Genomic DNA, 7089 nt, shown 5'->3' with positions numbered 1-7089 from the left:
CCCTCCCCACACCAGACTGGGACTCAATAGAGTCACGATCAGCACTGTCACCCTCTAACCCGACAAAATATGTCCCACCCCTTGCCATGCTTCTGTCACTCTATACACACAGAGAAAAAAACAATTTAGAGAACATTTTAAATAAAACCTGAATGATTAATTTAAGATCACTATACCGAGTTGGACAACTACATCAATCGGTATTCAGCTGTACATCAGCAAATCAGAAACTTAGATGCTACTGCATATCAACACAGTCTATTGAGTTTATCGTTCCTTTTTCTTTTTTTTCTAAAGCCCAGTCCATAAAAAAAAAATCAAATAAACAATCCGTGAAGCTCTTATTTCTTTTTTTTTCTTTTCTTTTTTTTCTCCTTTTTTTTACGAAGAAAACATTAAACAAAAAGTCTGCAAAGTTCTTTGTCCTTCACTTTTTTCCACCAACTTGCGAGAAAACATTAAATAAAAAGTCTATAAAGCATTTTTCTTTTTTTCTCTTCTTCTTTTGTTGACCAGTCTGAGAGAACACTAAATAAAAAATATATTTTTTTTTTTTTTTATAAATACCCCAGTTCTGTAAAAATATTAAACAACCAGTCCGTGGGGTTCTTGGTTCTCTCTTCCTATCGTCTTGTTCATCAGCTCAGCCCATAGAATTAAAGGAAGTGTCCTCTGACACACCTGGGCACAGTCCAAGGAAATACCTGAGTACAGGCGAGGGATCACAGACTCCCCCCGGCGAACGAACTGGCGTCGATCTTCAGACCAATCCTTGAAAGGTCACGGCACCATTGTAACGGGCGTGCCTGGCCTGCCACTTCAGTCTGGCTGGCTGCACATCCGTTAACGTTAGTATGATCTGCGTTGTGTTCTGTGGCTGTGCAGGTGGAAGAAGGAAGGACTCTGACACAAGCTGTGACTGGAAGACATTTAGTGGGAACGGGGATCTCTGTATGAAATAATAAGACAATACAAACAAAGGCTGAAACATGCAGTCTCCACACGGATTCACCGGCCCCTCCTCTCAGAACGTTTAGCGCGGACTGCATTAATTTACACATCACTCTAAACATGCTAAACATTAGCAGTAACAATAAACTTTTGAAAACAACCAAAGTGCACATACCTGTATGAAATAATAAGACAATACAAACAAAGGCTGAAACATGCAGTCTCCACACGGATTCACCGGCCCCTGTTAGCAATAAAACACACGGAAACCCTGTAGCACTTGGAAACACATGTCACTATAAACTTGCAAAACGCATTTACAAAGTTCAGATTCTAATGACACAGAGCTCTACATGTTCACAACCTTAAGGTTATCATTGACAAGTGCACGGACTGAGGGAGTTGCAGGAGTGACGTCAAAAACAACGGACTTCTTAAAGTGACAGTGCAGGTTTGAGCACACAATCGGATAAAACTATGAAATACAACTTGAACATAACAAAACAGATGTTATTCAACATTGATCAGGATTTGGTGATGTTTCAAACACAAAAATAAAGATATCATTTTAAACTGGTTACACAGGGAATCAAATGGCTGTAGCAGGGTAATTTGTAAGCCCACGTTCACACAGCACGAAGCAACGCACAACCGAAGCTGTACCTACACTGTACCCACAAGTTTCATTTCGGCGTCCTTGTTAACAGGCGAAGCCGTTCACACCACCCACGCGCGTGCCACGCTGACGCCGTGCCGAAGCCACGCTCACGCCACGCCGAAGCGATCACTCAGGCCTGACGCCGAATTTCCAAGCGTGACGCTGAAGCCGTGAAGCCGTGAGGCATGAAGTCTATGGGAGTTGTGGGCGGGTTCAAGGCGCGAGAGTAGGCGCTGAGAGGAAAAGAGAAAGCGTCTGCGGTAAATTCCATACTAATTGTAATATCTTAAAGTATGACTATATGTGAAATATAGTTACTATTCTCATTTGACTGGAAGGCCACAGATAACACTCTTTGATGAGGATTGGAATGTGTCCTATTTTGAGGCATCGGCTCTCAGTAAACTGAGAGAGCCAGGTGGCCATGCCATTTAGATGGAGTGGGTTTGATGTTAGTGACCTCTGCTCTCAAAGTAAACTGACCAAAGCCTAGATGTCAGCCCACTGCACGGTCAGGACAATTTCCAGATGGTGGTTTGTTATCTCGAAGTAAGATGTTTTGATGGATGAGGAGAAGCTGTCTAGGCTGGCGCCAAGGCACCCTCCAGACATAGGAGGGAGACCATTTATTGGCTCCTAGTTAGTTAGTTAGTTAAAGGTTTCAAGGCGACCCTAAGAGTCCCAAAGTTTCAAGGAGCTCCGATGAATTGGAATGCAAGGGGATGGTCATATTACAGGCAAACACTATTCTACTGTAACAGCCTATAAAACTGCTTGTCCTCTGTCGAAGGGGCAGAACGACATTTGACTTGGTCCTTCTCCAAGAGCACTGCAGGCTCTTGTGTTAAATGCCATTTGCTGTACTTGAATAAATGATTCTGTTCAAGAGCTTGGTATTGCCGACTTCATTCATTTCATTCCAGGACTCAGCATTGAATTAAACTACATATGGCGTCCACGAACTCGGACTGGCAATGCGCGATGCAGCAGCGGAGGGCTCTCCTGGCTCACTGCGCCTGCTTCAAGGGCCCAGAGGTGAGTTAACCTCATTTGAACCGGGTGCTGTGTGCCTGGGGGTTTCTCCCGCTGTGCTGATCCGTGCACCTGAAAAAGTGCCTTTTGCGGGGCGAGCTGAGTTTGGGGATGTTTTGATGAGGCTCTGCTTTAAATTTGGGATAGATGGGGGTATTTTTTTTAGGAAATGGCTGGCACAGGACTGACTGATTATTAATAGCCACTGCGGTCTCTCAAGTGGAGAGTCCAGTCTGTGGTTGTAAAAACGGATTATTGACATTGCGTAATAACAACAACATTCTGAACGATACTGCGGGTAGCGTCAGCTTGGGGGTGATGACAAATCTGACACTGTCGAATTGTGCCATGGGGATGTTAAAAAATGATTTTTTTTAAAAAGCGGGGAGCCCCCCAGGGGTTTAGAGGCTTAATTGGCCCAGATGAAAAAGAGAGGGAATGACATGATTGTCATGTAACCTAGGACTAAAAAGTAGTTAAAGGTTTAAGTTGAGAACAGAGTGGGATGCAAATTTATAGATATAATTGGTTAGTGGTTTAATAGGCTAGTGTGATTAGGTCTGTGTCTTTATTATCAACAATGCGTTGGCCCTTTGAGTAGTATTCTCGGGTCTTGTAAGGACAGATTGGATGAGGACGCGCTAATCATTAACGTAGCTATTAAAGCAATAGATAGCCTATAGTTAATTAGTGGTTTAATGCACGGAGTAGTCTGATGATTACGTTGTTTTTCCATTCTATACAATGCGGGGGCCTTTTGAGTTTTCTCGGGTCTTAAGTAAGGCAGATTAAATGGATTTGCACTGATCAATACTGCTTTGATGTATAAGAAGTTTGTTTAAAGGAATAAGCCCACGTTAAATTGAAGCATGGGCCAGGCAGGAAATTAGAAGTTAAAGTGTTAAAATGATGCCTGAGTTTTGCTGGCAAGTTAGAGGAAAATGGGGATCCCGGAGAGTTTAACAAGAGTGATATGTTTAAATAAAATTTATTATCTATGGTAAGATCTTACAAATATATAAATATATATAAATGAATAAACTTTGTATATAAATATGGCGACTAGTTTGATAAGATAGTAGGCTAATAATGGAATGAATATATATCGCCGAATGATAAAACAGGCTAAAAGTGCTGTGAACTAGGGTGATGCTGTAAAATGGGGCTGCTCAGCTGAGGCAGTTCAGCATAATTCACGCTGGGGATCAAACAGGCAATTGTTACCTAAACGCCTAAATGATCATTAGTGCATCTCTGGATTAGGAGTGATGTGATATTTGTCAATATTGACTGATATGAAATATGTTATAGCGATGGTTTGGCTATTTCACTGAGCATTATGAATGGGCTTGCCATTATATTATAGCCTATTATATTATTGAGATAAATAGGAAAATGGTCTCAATTGGCTAAATAAATTAGATTGTTAGTCCAATGCGTACAATAAAAGGTTGCCCCATGGCTATATTATGGGTTATTCATAATGTTAGTATATTTTAATAGGACTGATTTAAGAAACTAAAAGGGGAGTAGTGGGATTCAGTTTACGTGATGCTAAAGCCGTTAGCATGTAGCGACAACTTTGTTACATAGTGGTCGAAATAATAATCAATTAAATTATATTTTTAGTCTAATGGGTAGAGTAGTAGTTCGCGATATCATCACATCAAAGAGGACAGTTAAGATAGAGATAATAGTACATTTGAGTATGAATTAAATTTTAGTTTAGCGAGCAGGATGAAGTGCATCATTTTTAGAGGCTCCGTGTGGAAATGATGGCTGGTGATTTCTGTTCCGGCCTGAGGTGCTATTTGATCAGCGATGGAATAGCGCTAAAGGGATTAGGGAATGTTGGTTGGTTGTAGCTGGTTGCAAGTTGGCGAGAGTAAAAGCGTGTATTTCCTTTGGGGATTTTCTAAATAAGCAGAGTAGCCTATAAGTTAGCGGGGGATCTTGCTAGAATATAATAAATAGGTTTTATAATTTGTGGTGACCGGATTGATAGGAAACTGATTATGAAACGACTAGATAATGAATATATAATTGATCAGCGCATAGAATAGCGCTATATTTGTCATTCTTATAGGCCTATGGGAGAATAGAGGATATATTTATGCATATGTACCTAGACGTGGACTGACTGGTGTGTGGAGTGTGGAGCGTGGTGATGTGCGCATGAACGTCTGTGATTTCTGGATGGGACAGCTGTGATGGTGTGCGTGACTGTGTGTGATCGAAGGAGCGCCTGTGTGTATTATTTCAACAAAGCGTGAATAAGCAGACCTGAAATAGACTACTCGGCTACATAATTAATGGGAGGTTGTTACAATGAATTGGTGCGTGAGGATACGGGGCTGTGGGGAGCCTGGGTTGAGAGGATGTGATTAGTTTCAGTCATAGATTATTCGCCCTAGAAAAGTGGATTCATTGATCGTTTTAGTGAAAAAGAATGACTTTAGTGTGTGAATGAGGATTTCTGGGAACATAGTCATCAAGCTGAATAAATATTGGTCAAAGATGGTTTTTACAGCGTGCGTGTGAGAGATGATGGCTGGTTTGTGTATTGTTTGGAGTAGCCTATAGTGGGAACGTTAGGCTGAAGTGGTAGCCTATACGATGATTTGTACGTGTGCAATGATCCGTGAATATTCTTTTATAAAGTCGATTGGGTGCTTGATTGGTGTTGAAGTAGTTGCCTAATCAATGAATGTGTGTGTTGCTCTGTGTGCTGCGGTTATAACTGAGGCTGAAAGTGGAAATGGTTGGGTAAGAGTTATAAGCTAAATAATTTAATTCATGAATACATCGTACGTCAATTAATGTAGGCCTATAGGACGATAGGCTAATTACAAATTCACTTAGTAAAATGAATAGTTTATGTAGTATCTAGCCTACATAATAAGGGATTACTTTATGTTGGGACGTGCAGAGAACATTAGAGGGGCAGGGGCTCAAATTCATAAAAGGGCACTACAGCCGCCGTCCGGAGGGCGGCGGTGGAAATTTGAGGCAATTTGAAGGCCAATTTAGGGGTATAACTCATTTTAAATATTCCGATTTTAACCAGATTTAGAGGAATATCTCATTTTAGGATGAGACTTTGACAAACATACCTACCTGATTCACGTTGACTGACTGATATATCTGTCAGACTGTGTGCGCCTGTGCTGCTGGTTCCATGTCGCTGTTCCGACCTCCCGCTGGTTCGACCTCTCTCTATTCCGACCTCTCTCTATTCCGACCTATACCCTCGACCACCCAATGTTCCACAGACAGGCCGCATCTCTCCTCCACTCGAGAACATCCTTTCCCAGCTGTCGCTGTCCATCAGCAGGAGTGCTGAAATGTAGATCAATCATTTTCGGCTGCGTGCATCCAAGCACCGATAGCCGCTAATGGTGACATGAACAGGTTCGTTGAGAATTCACGGTAAATGTAGAAGAGCTAGAGAGAGAACTATGTACAGGACTGAAAGACTGCCTCATCCTGCACACATACCCCCGAGCAGGGATTCCGCTAGCATTTTTTCTGGCCGGCCAATTGAGCTGGCGACATTCCAGAATTCTGGCTTTATAGAATATTTATCGGCCCAGTCAAAATGTAGCCTATTGAAAAAAGATAGATTAATCATTTCTTAAATACATAACATATTATTGTATAATTTTTTAGCAAACAAAATTTTAATTTTAAATCATTTTTTGATTTCCAAATAATTTTCTAACTATTCACTGCGGTCTAAAGGGAGCGAGCTGCAGGCACACTGCTCCTTCTTTAATTAATTAATTCAGTTCGGGTTTGCAGACCCATTAAGATTAAACAATAAAACACAAAAAACAAAAGCTATTATCGTCCAACAAACATATTTTATTATAGTGAATGAACTCCCCACAAACTTTGAGAACTGAGTTTGTCATATATTCCCGTTTAATGCCTAAAGAAAGACACTGGCGGGCCTACATTAAATGTCTCTTTGCCTCCAAGAACGTGAAATTAAATAACTTGAAAGATAATCTAAATGAAGAAGTTGCCTACCTGCAACAAGCCAGAGATGAGACGTGCAGTCAGTCAAACTTTATAGCCTGCAGTGTTATGTATTGTCTATTCATTCATCTTCCTTTTACAATGCTTTTATTTTCTTCTTGTCTGGATTTGCTGCCATGATTGATGTAAACCGAACGTGTGCGTAATAAGATCTCCGTGCCATGGAGAGGTGCATACACACTTGCGCTGTGTATGAGTTCGCAGGGTGCTGTCTAGTGACGGTTGTCAACAAACAACATCGGGTTTCGGGATGCAGGCAAAGGCATTGCAAGTATAATTGGACCATTCTAACATTCTTGGATGATTATATATTGCTCCACTAGATGGTCAAATCTGTTGTAGGCTATTGCATCCAACACAATGTCACGGTCATGGCGAGCAATGTACATACAGATTGTTATTAACCA

The sequence above is a fragment of the Poromitra crassiceps genome (assembly GCF_964638095.1).
Source record: "Poromitra crassiceps genome assembly, chromosome: 2".
In the NCBI taxonomy this organism is placed as follows: domain Eukaryota; kingdom Metazoa; phylum Chordata; class Actinopteri; order Beryciformes; family Melamphaidae; genus Poromitra; species Poromitra crassiceps.
The sequence above is the reverse complement of the archived record's forward strand: the minus strand, read 5'-3'. Positions refer to the sequence as shown.